Genomic DNA, 15,497 nt, shown 5'->3' with positions numbered 1-15,497 from the left:
ACACACACACACACACACACACACACACAAATGGATTGGGGAATCCTTAGGTTATCCCTAATACACTATTATGTCACAAGAAATTTGTTACACTTGATTTTAAGAGCTTCTTGCTGGGCAGCCTGGGTGGCTCAGTGGTTTAGTGCCACCTTCAGCCCAGGGCGTGATCCTGGAGACCCGGGGATTGAGTCCCATGTCAGGCTCCCTGTATGGAGCCTGCTTCTCCCTCTGCCTGTGTCTCTGCCTCTCTCTCTCTCTCTCTCTCTCTGCATCTCTCATGAATAAATAAATAAATAAAATCTTAAAAAAAAAAAAAGAAAAGCCTTCCTGCTTTCAATTCAAGATTCTCTGCACAGGATGGCAATTAACTGGTAACTATGTTATTGGATACTTTATCCTCAGTCATCATGAATTAACAAATTTCTTGAAAGAAAGTGGATAACGAAACTCTAAGAGACATCTCTCCTTGGAGGTAGAAGGTACTTCCATTCTCCTTGCTTCAGAGAATCCAGGCAATCAGATCTTATGTGTAGGGACATCCAGTCACTCATTCATGCTCATTCATTCACCCACTGCAACAAGTCTTCATGAAGTTCCTTCTGTGTATAAGGTGACGGTTCTGGGAGTCATATAAGGGGGCAGGGAGAGCCTTGCAATCACATGGTTTACAGTCCAGGGGGAGTCAGGAAAACACAGCAAACACCAGAACACAACACAGGCAGCTGGAAGTGCCATAAGAAGCACTTGAAGAAAGCAATGTGGGAATTCAGGGGAATTCAAGGTTGCATCAAGTGAGGGGAAACCAGAGAATGCTTCACAGAGGTGGTGGCATTTGACACAGGCGTTATGGATGGGTTAGATTTGGTTAAAGAAGAGGGGAAAGGGAAAACCTTCCAGGTGGAGATGACTATATGGGCAAGTGCACTGAAGTGTGGAAGCCACAGATAGGTTTAGGAAAGGGAGACTTACTCCATTTTCCTGGAACAGAAAAAGACACAAGAGAAAAAATGGCACAGAAGAGAAAACTGGTAAATTAAATCAGGGCAGATCATGAAGAATATGCAGCTAAACTAAGTAGCCACAGTCAATGCTATTTCTACAATACACACAGTCCCAGAAGAGTTCAGAACTGATTAAGAAAGCCAAACATTCCCCCAACCCCAAGATGAACAACTCCCCTACTAGAATGTAGCCTTGGAACCTGGCCCACCTAGCATAGCACCTGGGATGTATTAAGCCCTCAATAAAAGTTTGTTGGATCAAATAGGGAGGACATAATAGAAACATTTCCAGTGGTGGAAGTTAGGGATGAAGAGAAGGTGCACAGTGCAGCAATGCTGTCCTTTAAACCCAATGTTTAAATATGAAATATTGACCACAGCCTATATCCCAGCAATTACTCTTTATCCTACTGCCAAAACTCCTATGACATCAGAAATAATGGCATAGCAACCCCCTGAATCTCAAGGCATGCCCTGGGAGACCATAGCATTCTAAGGGTACTCTCTTCAGAGGCAGTTGTTCAAGCACATATTACTTTATTAAAATCGAATGTATGTTCCAAGTACATCTCCACAGGACAAATGTTCATTTTACTCCAGGAAAGCAATGGTCACTCGGACCAGGCATGGAAGGAAATGTTCCAAAACAAGAGAATGTTGCTCACAAAATGCTAGAGATGAGAGGCTTGTCCCATGCCTGGCTTAGAACTGGACTATGTATTTTGGTGAGTAGGGCATTCACAGTAGACTGCATGCCTTGGAAGTTTCAGGGCCAGTCTGCTGTCTGCAGCCACAGCTATAGAACATGGAAGAATCTGGAGCCGAGACTGGAAGTCTAAATTAGAATTTTTAAAGACCAGGATATAGTGGGTACAATCAAGATTTGTAAATGTACTTGTGAAGGTCAAGCACAGCTTGATGTTTTGCAAAGCTTCCACTGGACAGCTTTTAAACAGTAAGCATGCATATTCAAACATACATGTACCATAAGGCAATAAGGATGAGAAGAGGCAATCTGAAGTAGCAAGAAGCATGTGAAACTTCCCAGGAGACAGTCCTATATACAAATACTGTATTTGTAACTTCCTAGCTTTGTGGATTTCTGCTAAGTATTTAAACTCTTAAGCCTTAACTTCTTAATACGTAAAATGAAGGTTAAAACATCCATCCTGTAAGATTGTTGTGATGATTAGGAAATAATATAAACAAAACTTCTACCACTATGGGGCGCCTGGGTGGCTCAGTTGGTTAAGCATTCAACTCTTGATTTTTGGCTCAGGTCATGATCTCAGAGACATGAGATTGAGCCCTGGATCGGGCTTGAGCTCAGTGCAGAGTCTGCTTCTCTTTCTTCCTCTGTCCTTCACCCACACATGATCTCTCTCTCTCAAACAAATAAAATAAAATCCTAAAAAAAAAAAAAAAAACCTTCTAGCACTGTGCCTGACAAACAACAAGAACCCAATGGTAGTGATTTTTATTATTACTAGTTTCTAATCACCATCTCTAATAATATGGTGTCATATCTCCCGACTTTTTCTAAATTTGTATAAAATGAGATTTTTACTTTCTGTATCTCTAAACTCTGTTTTCATAGAATCATGGAAACTGTGAGTTGGAAAGAAACTTAGGAGTCATATAACCCAACCTGGATGTAATCCTAAAGGATAAATTAACATCCTTTCCTAAAACATCTTCCTGGCGCACTAGCTCTCTCTGTACACCAAAAAACAGTCCTTATTTATATGGTCAGAAACAGGATTCTGGAGGAGTACTGTAGACAGGCTTTGAAGAATGCCAAGTGAGATTCACAAATACTTGACTTCTCCGTGGAAGGTAAAAGAAATCCAGTCATTTGGTAAAAGCTATTGCTGTTTTAGAATCTATTAAATACAGCGATTGATGCAGTAGAAGGCATTATAAATAAACAATAAATCATGCAATTATGACTGTTTGAATTTTGGCAAGATAATAAAAAGAACAGGGGTATAATCAGGAAATAATAGAAAAGATCTGCAAGGCACCCCTGCAATTAGTGATAAACAGAACTTGGCTCAAAGTTAGAGCCCCAATATGGCTCTCATTAAAGAGCCTTGGGACCTATTCCTGGGGCAGACCTCTGCTAGCTTGGGGAGAAGTGAGGTAACCAAAATGTCAGTGTGCACACACATACACACACACGTGCACGCATACCCCCCTCCCCATATTCAGATAATCTTTTACTATAGTAAAATGACTACCTTATGCCAAGTGAAAACCAGGCCATGGTCTTCCAAAAGTCTAACTGAGATATTTCCTGTTCTCAGTTTTTTTGACTCTTTCCTTTGTAATACCATACACACACACATACACACACACATGCATGCAAGCACAAGTGCACACACACACAGGCATTGTGTGAAGGATGCCTTCACTCATTTTTCCTTCCCCCTTTCCTTTCACCTTCTTTTATTAATGGTACCTCTTAAAGAGATAAATGCTCCCACACAAGTGATACCACTTAAACAGATAAATAGTCCACACTGGAGAGACACAGAGAGCATGTGAGAAAATCCTGTCTTATTAGACTGGAAACAGACACACTATATTAATGCAAAAAATCAGCATATGGTTCTAATAGGCTTTCTTAAAATGATTTATCAGCTGTGATTAAGCCCTCAACCAGCATGTCTATCTTCATAAATAAAGCAAAAGTGCACCTTGCTCTCAAATGTATCTGCAGTATCTTATTACCCAGCCCTGTGCAGTGCACTCCATTTACAACATGGCTCTGGGGAGCCAAGAATTTGTGTGCAATCACAAAGTGTGTGCTCTAAAGAGACTGCCAAGATTTAGGACTCTTATCTCAGAGATAGTCTTACTAAAAATCCATTACAATGAAGGCTTATCCCCTCTCTCTGTGCCACGGAGCTCGGCATGGCTGAAATATGAACAGGTAATTAAAAGGATATGCCTGATTTTACAGTGAGCCTGGTGACACGGAATCACCAAACAGCTGTTGGGAAAGGCATCTGGCACCCGTGCAGGTCACCTCTGCCAGGGGGTTGTAGAAAATGAGGACCACTTTAAAAATCAGACTTGGTCTCTTTCTTCTCTTCTATGGAAAAGAAAGACAAATGCAAATATTCGTCATCTTGGTTCCTACCTCATTCTCTGGCTGGCTAATATGTCAAATGGTCTCAGCGGCAGACTTGAAAGAAAAAGTCTTCACAGACACCCTGGGGGGGGGGGGGTGATGAGGAAGTAAGTGCCGTGACTTCGAAACGAAGGAGGAGGAACTGGGTCAAAGCATGTGAGTGCCTTAAGTCAGAAACGGATGTTTGAAAACTGCACGAAGTCAACCATTTTATACTCACTGGGCATGGCTCTGTTGGAGTGGTATTTACTCTTTGATAAAAAGCCAGTAAGTCCAGGAGGATGAGCTGAATAAATCCCATAAAGCATCCAAGCAAAGTGTTTTAGTGGCTAAGTCCCTTTCAAGCCATTCCTCGCATGCACACAAAGCACCATTCATGCCCTCCCTTCTCACACCGACCTATACACAGAGATCACAGATGCATCTGCCCCCTGTTCCATCTGAGCTTCCCGGGCATTGCTGGACATGTCCATCTGCAGGGTGACTGAAGCACAAACACAAGTTCTCAATACTCTTTACAACAACAAACCCCTGCTCCACGATTTAGGCAGGTCTGCTGCAGCATTGTGAAATGTTGTCAGATGGCAACAGACTTCAGGAAGGACAAAATATAAAATCTCAGAAAAAGAAAAGGCTGTTTGGACTCTTCCATCGGTGTGGTAAACAGATTGTTTTTCTGTGTAAAATGCACCAGCTGATTGTATGAAGAGTGCGGGCTTGGTAGCTGTGGTCTGTGCCTGTAGCACTCCATTAGAAGAACAGCACTAATGAGGTCAGGGCGGCTCCCCTCCCCTGCGATCACAGCCTGCATGCACCCCTGGCCCTGGCCAGCTGTCTGGCAATATGTGCCTTTAGTTACAAGGGGGTCCAGGGGAGGGCATGTGTGTTTGGATCTGTGCGAATCTATCACCTCTAATGGTCAATCAACTCTTAAGTTCACACTTGATGGGCAAATCTAGTTGTGCCATCTTCACAATCAGAGGGCAGGAGGTACCTGTACTTTGACATTAAATGTCTGTAAAAGCTGGTATTGGACACTGAAGGCAATTCTAGGTAATGGTCAGAATGAAGAATTATTCACAAAGCCTGGATTGCCCATTTTGTGTGCAAGTATACATGTATGTGTTCATCATTATGATACAAATAAAGACAAAAAAATCTAGCAGAGATCTGGAACAAAAAGCTATCCTCCCTACCCCATTGTGCAGGAAAGATATGCTCCTTCAGGAAGCAATGTTGCTACTGAAGGACTGTCTCTGTGAATGTGGAGTTTGAGTATCTGTCCCTGGGACCCTTTTCGACCACTTATTTTAATCAACAACAGAAAGAATACTCAAGGTGAGATGCTAGAGCGATGTGTGCATCTAACACCATCTACCTAAGAATGAGCTTTATTATTTATTCTCCAGATCTTTATTTCGAACTATATATGTATAATTCCAAAGTTGTTAAAAGGCCCAGTTTAGCACTGAGAAAATGAAGTCATGCATGACTTTTAGAGAGTGATGGAACAGAGTTCGGATTTCTTGCCCCCGTCCTCAATTCATTACTTCTCCACAACCCATGCCAGGGCTGTTAATGAACAGCACTGGAAATGCTGAAAGGCCATTTTCAGGTGGAGCCAGCAGCACATGGCTACCACACTACACACCACATGTTGGTACATCACGCCACAAAGGGACCACCAGAATTCTGGGATGTCTTCTTCCCTTCTGGCATTTGGGACCAATCAAGTGGGCCAGAAGGGTGGGCTCACCTGTTCTCTATATTCTAAAGCACTAAGATTCCAGGCTTACCCTGGAAAGGACAGGAATGCCTGGGCTCACTATGTCAATGAATCCAACAAAAGCCTCACGTTCGTAAATCCTCTGGGAAGGTTTCTAAGCTCTGTGCATAACGAATCATACCAGGAGAAGCCAGGAAGGGGATGGGTGCCCTCAAAGCGGCTGAGATACACAAGTCCCAGTGCTGCATCATCTGTAGTCAATCAACCCGACATCTACATGGAACAGGACTGCTTTTCTTCTTTGGGGACATGACTGCTTGCAGAGCCCAAATAAGCCCCCACCCAAATATAAAGTCACAGGAAAGGGTGGGGCCTAGCACCAACTCAGGCAGGGTTCAACAGCACCATCATCAACTTTCAAAGTTTTCATATAACAGATCGTGTGCTCTGCATATCACTCAGATCCCAGGGATGGCTGCGACTGCAGCCACACTAAATTCAAAATGTGGGGTTCACCCTCACTCCACAGAGAAAATGGGACACCCCCCACAGTGCCAGACAATGAAGGGAGAGCTTGTAGGTGGGACTATCCCTTCTGATCAAATGAAACAGCTCACATTCACCTTCACGTCAAAGGTCAAAATATCATCTACGTACATAAGTCTGATTTTGCCAATGTGAGTGCATCCTGTTAGAAAATTTGTGCTTAGAGGAGACGCTAAGGGTAAACTCTCTCGGCATTCCATTTCACTCTAGAGCCAAGTGAGACAACTGGCCTCATCACACAGAAGAGTCACAGGTTCAAACAGGCTAAAAATAGCCTCTAATATCCCAGAAAACAAAAAACAAAGTGAATCCCAGCAATGTTCTAGAAAAGACGGCAGCTGATATCCCATCATATTTGGGGTGTGAGGATCATCCAGCCAAGTATCAGGAAGCAAGCAGGTGACATTGTGCATTGCTACCCAAGAGAACAGCCTGCCTACATCTCCAATCCAACCAGCTTGTGAGCCCCTCCAGGTCACCAGAACAGCTAGTTCCCAAAAATAAAAGAATGTGGTGCAAGTAATTCAAGGAGGGAAAAACCCCCACTATTTCCTAGGCCTTTGGGTTTTGGTGATAGTTGAGGAAAGAACAAAGAAAATGTCCTCTTAGGGGGTTCTGAGGCTAAAATCAGTAATTGCACCACAGGCTTGAGTTGACAGCCAACATGCTGGAAATATGGACGGGAGGAATGCTCGGAATGCCACTTCCTGGCCTCAGCCTTATCAATATGGAAATAACTTAACAACACACAAATGCTAAAGCAGGGTTCCCAGAGTAAATCACTCCCATACCTGCTCCAGACCATACTTCATGTTCACCTGGATTTACGAGACGATGGAGACAGAGACTCTTGCAACTATTATATTATTTTCCCATTCTCCTTTTACAATGTCAATTTTTTTTTTCTCACATCTCTGCGAGGGGCCCAGGTAAGTAATTCTTAGCTACAGATGCGCACCGAGTCTAACATTTGGTCCAATTTTCCAAATGTGAGTGCTGTTTTCTGCCTAGAACGGAAGCTTCATCTTTAAGTCATTTTGTCTTAATCCAGCCCTGAAAACAGATCTGTTTTCCTGCTTGCCTTTGGGAGCATTAATGCAGGGCCTCCCAGAGGACAGTATGAGCTTCCTCTGCAGATGCAAAGGCCCCCAGTGCCCAGGTACGCACCCGCCTCCCAGGGCCTGTCTGGCCGGGTGGCAAGGCCTGAATTACTCACAGCTGGAAACAGATTCCTTCGGAAGAGAGCCTCTATTCACTGTTGTGATTCCACTCGGGTTCCTACCTTGAACTCCCAGCCTGGCCTGCCTGCCTCGGGACAGGTGAGGAGTGATTTTAACTAGCTGAGAACCCGACCCAAGCTGGAACAGAAAAATCACCCTGTTGAGAAAGTCTCCTGCTGGGAAAAGCTGCCCTTTTCTGGGCCCTTAAGGCTGAGCTTTGTAATTGTTTTAGTGAGGAGCCTCCCAGCCAAATAATTCAATTGGATGAATTTTCAGCTACAGGAAGGCCGCCTGATGGGAAGGCAGGCCAAACAAGTGGTCCTAACAGCCCTAGTCTGGGCTGATGGTGGCGCCTGGGGAGCTTCAAGGCTCCACTGTGTTTTGGGCTATTTTTGGTGTCCTTTTTTCATAGTTTCAGGGCTTCCCCATCTCTGCTTTGGTCCTTCTAGAAGCATTCCGTGCATACAATGTCATTCAATCAAGATGATGTTTAAAAGTCCCAATGCACTACTTTTTGTACCGAGGACATCCCACACCAACCTCTCTACCTTTTAATAATGGCAATTTCTGGAGGAACTCTGGACTTAACCACAGCCAGAAGTAAAAGAGCTTCGAGAACAAATTTTTATTTTTTGACTTGTAAATATTTGGTTAGTTTTTATGTATTAAAAATGCATTTAATTTTGCAAGACTTAATGCTAGGTATTTCATTCAAGTTAAGTTAGCGGTCAAAAATAATCTTGGAATCCACACCAATAACCCGGGTAGGAAATGATGATGGAAGATAGGAGGTCTCTTTCCTTAGGAAGTTGCTGGAACCTGGTGAAGGGGGCAAAGGAGGTGGGAAGGAGGGTTGGAAGGAGGGTGGGAAGGCAGAGCTGACTCCTGCTTTGTGTGACACGTGCCTCTGACCTGGCTGCAAGTTTGCACAGGAGCTCTGAGCAGTCTGGGGGCAGGTGGAAGTAGCAGAAGTGTATTAGATGGGAATGTGGGTAGCAGCTGGAGAACGGAGCCTCATAGTCAAGTCTGAAGACTACATTTATAGTTGAAGGAATTGTCCAGAGGAGTTGACTGTTACGGTATCAAAATCTTATGAGTTTTCTGAAGAGAAGGTGTAGAGAGAAACCACATAGGAGTGGATACAGCCAACAGACAAGGAGGTAGAGACAAAACAGAGAGGTAGGAGAAAAGCCCTACCGCTGGCCCTCTGCAGCTTAGGCCTATCAACACTCCATCTCTCTTGAGAGTTTATTCCCCTGCATTTCAATGGAGAACATACTACTGATATAACCACCTATAATTAATCCTTGTGAATTAAAGGGACCAAAATCATCATTAATAACATGCTCAATGTCATATGTGGGTCTGAATATGCTTCATGAATATAAAGTACATTGATCATTTCTGTACCCAATCACAGCCAAACAGGAAATACTGGCCCAAGAAAATGCTATTTTATATTGCAATATTCCCAACACAAATAGCAGTTCTCAAAATCAATGCTCAGTTCTCTTCTGGTAATCTTCCTGCTATATCTTAAATGGGGTCTGGGCCTCCCAATCTCTTCCACCCTGTGGCTTAAAGTAGAAACATAAGTACCTGCTATGAGAACACCTGTCACATCATGGAATGAGTGCAAACCCTCTCATTCAAACTTTAGCCTCTGGAAGCCTTGTGATCAGTTCTCCAAAAGATGTCAGGCAAAGACCTCTATCTTGCCAGGACATATGTCATGGGATAGCAAATATCAAGAAGACCTATGACAAGAAAACTTAAATGTTTAGTACTGAACTCAGAGAACAATAAAACCTGCCACTCAGAGGCTGAGACATTTATCCACAATTCCCACCATTGCCACTACCCCTTATAATTTGGATTAGTACACTGGCTGAAGGCAGAGCCATGAACCGCCAAACAATTTAGCTTTAGAGATTCGATCCTCTGCTTTAAGAGATAACGTTTTTTCCCCTCAGTGAGAAAGTTAGGTTGTGAGGACTCATCCATTTCAGGCCAAATTATACAAATATACAAATTTTCCGAGGGAAGAGGTGACCTGGTACCCCTCTGGGTCAGTATTCCTCCAAACCGTGGGCCTTCTCTCATCATCCACATCAAATATACTTAATATAGGTGCTCATTTTTTGCAAGGCAATAGACAATGCATTTTGCCATTTGGAAGAAACCCTTACTTTCCACCAAAAAAAAATTTTAATAAAACAAAAAACCCTATGAGGTTTTTTTTTTTTTTTAATGATTTATTTATTTACTATTAGAGAGAAAGAGAGGGTTGAGGGTAGAGGGAGAGAGAGAACCCTCAAGCAAATTTCCCTCTGAGCAGAGCCCAATGCGGGGCTTGATCGCAGGGCCCTGAGATCATAACCTGAGCCAAAACCAAGAGCTAGGCACTTAACTGAGCTATCCAGGAGCCCCCCTCAAAAAATCCTATGCGTTTTTATTTCCCACTCAAACGTCAGATCACATTTGATTCACTGACATTTGTGCCAGTGAACTCTATGTGGCAGTGAACATTAACCCTAAATCCCAGAAACTAAAACACGTGAAATACTTCTGGTCTTTTCCACTGATTTAGTCATCCCCCTGAGTGGGATGCAAAGACCAAGCTAACTTCTCTTCCAGTGTCAGAGTCTACTCAGGCTGAGGGCATAATGTAAACCTATAAGGAGAAAGCTGAAAAGTTTTACATTTGTCGTGTCCTGTGATGGGAGGACAAAAGTAATGCTTATAAGATAAAAGTTAGGTTTTCCAGTCATTGGGATGGGGGAATAAATAGATTGTTATCTCTTCTAGCATTGCTAGTGGGTGTTTCCTTTCAGTCATGCTGATTAAAAACAAAACAAAACAAAACACGCCAAGATCAAAACCAGTTTCATCGTTTCATCTCCTAGGATTTAGCAAACATGATGACATTTTCAAAATCAGAATGAAACTAAGTTTAAGTTTCAGAGATTCTTTTTCTCCAGACTTCTGCAAGAGGGAGGGACTGTTTTACATGAGCCAATGTCATAGAAGCAACATGCTAACAGAGCAGCTGTTGCAAGTTTGCTCCACTCCCTATCTTTTCCATCTTTTCTTTCCCATTTCAGCATCACTCACGCCTTCCCCAGAGGGCAGCTGTGCCAGCTAAGGCCTGACAGAACTAGACTGTGTATGAAGGCAGAGGGCCTCCCTCCCGGCACCCTCTCCCCCTGAGTAACTGGTGGTGTCAAGTAACATGATTTCCAGGTACAAAATTTAATCAGATGGAGCAGCCTACTTTTCTGAGCTGAGGCTGACCTGGCCATGCCCTGTTCCGTGACTCCTGTTGAGCTGGGATCCAAGATCTTAAGATTGTAGCTTGTCCCTTGTTCCCATGTGTTCAACAGTCGGTACCCTCTGGGAATAGACTGCACTTTTCATCATTTGGGTAGGAATTCTAGAGCATGGAAATGTCCTCATTTGCTATTGCTCCATCAGCATAATGAGTCAAATTTAGGTCCTATGGGAGAAGAGCAACACTCAGCACTTACACACCGTGCTTTTCATCTTCAGGGTTCTTAACCACGTTAGGCTGTAATGTTATATTTCTCTCAGCAAGACAAAGGAGTTCATTCCTAGTCCTCTCAACTGCCCTTCCTTTCTTACACAGACACAGACACAATCAGACACACAGACACACTCCCACACAACTGCTATTATATGATGAAGCTATATCCCACTTCCTAGGCAAGCATTATACTTTCGATTTAAAAAAAATAAAATGTTAAAGGTCAGTTCACCTTCCCCTTTTTTCTTTTTAAAAATCTTTTTTGCTTTTGTTTTTGTTTTCTTCTCTGACGTGGAACATGAAATAGGGCATGCTGACTACTGATCACTGGAATCTATTCAGCATTACTGCCGGTGTCCCTACACTTGACTTGATTCTTCCCGCCTCAGAGTCTTCTGTGTCATCTCTGGTGGTGGAAGAGAACTGAATATTCTCTCTTGGAGGTTCTGATGGAGTCTGACAAGTTCCATGCTCAGACCTCTTTTCAACTTCATCTTCATTCATTCCTGACCTGGGTGATTCCATCAAGTCTCATGTATCTAAACACCATCTATATGCCAGGGACTCCCAAATTTATATCTCCAGATGGGTTACCTCTCCTGGAATTACAGACCACTATATCCATGTGCCTATTCAATATCACCACGTAAGTCAAAAACCAGTCTCCACAGTTACCCCTCAAACTTGATCTTCCCACAGGTAACTCCATCCTTCTAGTTGCTTAGGCCAAATACCTGATTCACTCTTGATTCCATCTTTTCTATTACTCCCTAGATAGATAGATAGATAATTCTTCAGCAAATCCTGTTGGCTCTATCTTCAAAATAGAACCAGAATGTAACCACCCCCTCCATCTCCATCTTGGACCGATCGGCCATAATTCTCAATCTAGATTCTTCCATTTGCCTCCTGAACTGGTCTCTCTCTGCTACTGCCCCCTAACAATTTACTTGCAACTCAGCAACCAAAGTGAACTTTCTAATATATAAGTCAGATCCTATCACTCCTCTGCTTGAATCTGTTAATGGTTCGCCATTTCACTTGGAGTAAAATCTGAAGGCTGCAGGCCTTCGGGAATCTGCTCTCCTATGCCCACTCTTTAGTATTATTACATACCCTTTTCTTTGTGATTTCTCTTATGCACAGAGCATCCTCTAGCCTCAGGGTTTTGCACTTATATTCTCTCCACTTGGGACACTCTTTTTCCCAATACATGCCTGCTCTGAAGCAGAGCTTCAGTCTGTGCTGCATGTCCACTCACCAGTGCATCCTCCCTGATCACCCCCAAAACTACCTCTGCTCCTTCTCTACTAGGACACTTACCACCTTCTGACATGTTATATGTTTTATGGTTTTTACTTGCTTACTGTTTGTCTTACCATGAGAGGTAAGCTACCTGAAAGTAGGGTTTTGTTTTTAATTAACTTTAGTCCATGGTATATTCATCAGTGACTCAGACAGTGCCTGGCATATGATGAACACTCAAAAATATTTACTGATTGAATAAATTCTGAACACAAGTTTCTCACCTGTTTCAGGACATGGACTAGTCTGACTTCTGAGCCATGGGCAAAATGAGATTTGTGATACCTGCTAGTGATGGATGTTTTTCCAAGGGAAAAACATCTCTTATTAAAGAGTTTTGAAACCACGAGCTTATACTTCTGTGGAAGGTTGAGGTAACTGTGGAATGTGTTGTCTTCGGTATGTAATATTGATAGATACTAGGGCTTTTTCCATTGTTATGACCTGCCTCTAACCTGTCCTCATTCTATATATGCATTGGGATACATTGAATAAGAGCTTATATTCCTACTTTCTAAGTAGGGGATGAATAAATGAAGCAGGAGCTGAGGGGTGGCAGTGTGCTAGGGATATTGGTAGTTGGAGAAATGTGGTCAAAAGTTTGGATAAAAGTATACTGGTAGATTGGAGTCTTACCTTTCATTTACCCACCTGTGGCTTCCAAAGAAATGCTATGCAGAAGCCACCAACACAGCCCATTTGATTGCTGGATAAGTCACTGAGCATTAGGTCTCAAGAAGCCAAGGCCACCCCAGCTGGATTTGGCTACTCTGGTTTGAAAGAGGCAAGGGAAGAGGATACCTCAGCAGGCTGAATGCTATCCAACTTTCAGTGCATGCAAGCTGGGGTTTAAGAAGGTAATCTCCTAAGATACCCACCCCAAAACCATGAGGGAAGCTGGCTTTAGGTTCCCCCACTCAAATATCCATCACAAAGCCAGCACATGGCTAAAAGCAACATTCGGGCTAAAATTAACACAAGAAAATTAAACACCAATAAAAGTAAAAAAAAAAAAAAAAAAAAAAAAAAAAAAGGATACATGTGAGCAGAGAAGATAAAATAAAATAAAATAAAATAAAATAAAATAAAATAAAATTAACACAAGAAACAACAGATGTTGGCGATGATGTGGAGAAAGGAGAACCCTCATGTATTGTTGGTGGGAATGCAAACTAGTGCATCCCTTCTGTAGAACAGTATGGAAGTTCCCCCAAAAAGTCAAAATTAGAACTATCCTACCATCCAGCAATTTCACTACTAGGTATTTACCCAAACGATATAAAAATACAGATTCAAAGGGGTATATGCACCCTGATGTTTATAGCAGCATTATCAACAATAGCCAAACTATGGTGAGGGTCCAAATGTCCATTGACTGATGAATGGATAAAGGAAATATGTGTGTGTATGTGCCTGTGTGTGTATGTGTAGGAATATTATTCAGCCATCAAAAAAGAATGAAATCTTGCCATTTGCAACAACGTGAATGAAGCCAGAATGTATTATGCTAAGTGAAGTAAGTCACTCAGAGAAAGACAGATACCATATGATCCTAGTCATATGTGGAATTTAAGAAAGGAAACAGATGAATATGTGGGAAGGGGGAAAAGAAAAAAAGGAGACAGGGAAACAAACCATAAGAGGTTGTAATGATAGAGAACAAACTGAGGGTTGATGGAGAGAAGTGGGTGTGGATGGGCTAGATGGGTGATGGGCATTAAGGAGGGCACTTGTGATGAGCACTGGGTGTTGTATGTAAGTAATGAATCACTGAATTCTACTCCAGAAACAAATATTCACTGTATGCTAACTAAAATTAAAAAATTAAAGCAACATTCAAAGACACTTTAAAAATATATTTGAAATATGTATTGAAAATACGTATTTCTTCAACTATAATATCTTCTTTCTCCACTCTGCTTGCCTAATTATTTTTAATTTATAAAGTTTATTTATACTCTTTCTCAACCCACTATGACTCAAAAGCAATTCACAAAAAATGTACAGTGTAAAAAAATTTTTTTTAATTAAAAAAATCAAGACCAGAGGAAATATAAATCAGAAGCGAAAGTCTAGTCTCGGGGGAAGTAAAATATGTTCATCACAGTGTTCTAAAAAGTTCTCAAAGTTAAGCAGTAAACTTGGCTTTCTGTTAACTGAGCAAAGTGAAAAGAGAAATAGAACCAGTTGCATGATTCTCATGCCCACATGGAGAAAATATTTCAGTTCCTTAGGGGAAGCAAACAATTTCCTAGAATTCGGATCTGCAAGAATTTCCTCCCATGAGGCTTCATATAGGAGATCATGAATACTATGTAAAGAAGAACATCTAAAACCACACCCTTGCCATGGGCTTCCTAAAGCTGTCCTTGGTAAATGTCTGTAGGAAAATCAAGGGCACATACTTTGATTAAAACCATTCTATCAAAAATGAAGACAATATAAACCAATACGAACCAGCATACCCTTTTCTTACAGTTCAGTTTAATATAAGAAGTCCACCTTCACTATCTTGAGGAATGAAAGAACTTAACTCCTCAGTTTTTCACATATGCCACATCTATCAGGAAAGCTAAATTTATAACTCAGAGGAAATTTACTTCACTTTTTGGTTCTTCTTTACCCTTGTTATTTTCATTTTAGGGGAAATTTAGAATGTAAGCCTTTTTTTTTTTTTAGTTAAATTTTTAAGTGCTCAGAACAGTGCCTGGCAAATAAGTATTAAATATTAATTTAAAAAGAAAAAAAAAGCCTTTCATGTCACTTGAGGGGTGGAGGAAGTGGTTGTGTCAAGGATGAATGATAAATTAATTATACACAAATGAGTTGATTGAGATTTTATACCTTTCTTGTATCCTTTGCCAATTATCATGATTTTTTTTCTAAAGCAGTACAGACTTGAGGCAAGCCCTTGATTATTTTAATGTGAGAATGTGACATGAAAAATCTGGTGGAGGGGGATTATTATAATTTCACGTAGAGGAGGATTCCAAGGTTTTGAAATATCAGAGCCTTTTAA

The 15,497-nt window shown here is 41.7% G+C and overlaps 1 protein-coding gene across 6 annotated transcripts in view; it reads right to left on the bottom strand.

Annotated features, from left to right (window-relative positions):
• Window positions 1-15,497, bottom strand: part of CREB5 (cAMP responsive element binding protein 5) — a 405,584-nt gene that overhangs the window by 297,609 nt on the left and 92,478 nt on the right. The window lies entirely within an intron of this gene.

The sequence above is a fragment of the Vulpes lagopus genome, chromosome 13 (assembly GCF_018345385.1).
Source record: "Vulpes lagopus strain Blue_001 chromosome 13, ASM1834538v1, whole genome shotgun sequence".
Lineage (NCBI taxonomy): Eukaryota > Metazoa > Chordata > Mammalia > Carnivora > Canidae > Vulpes > Vulpes lagopus.
Note: the sequence above shows the minus strand (reverse complement) of the source record. Positions and strands in the feature narration are given on the sequence as shown.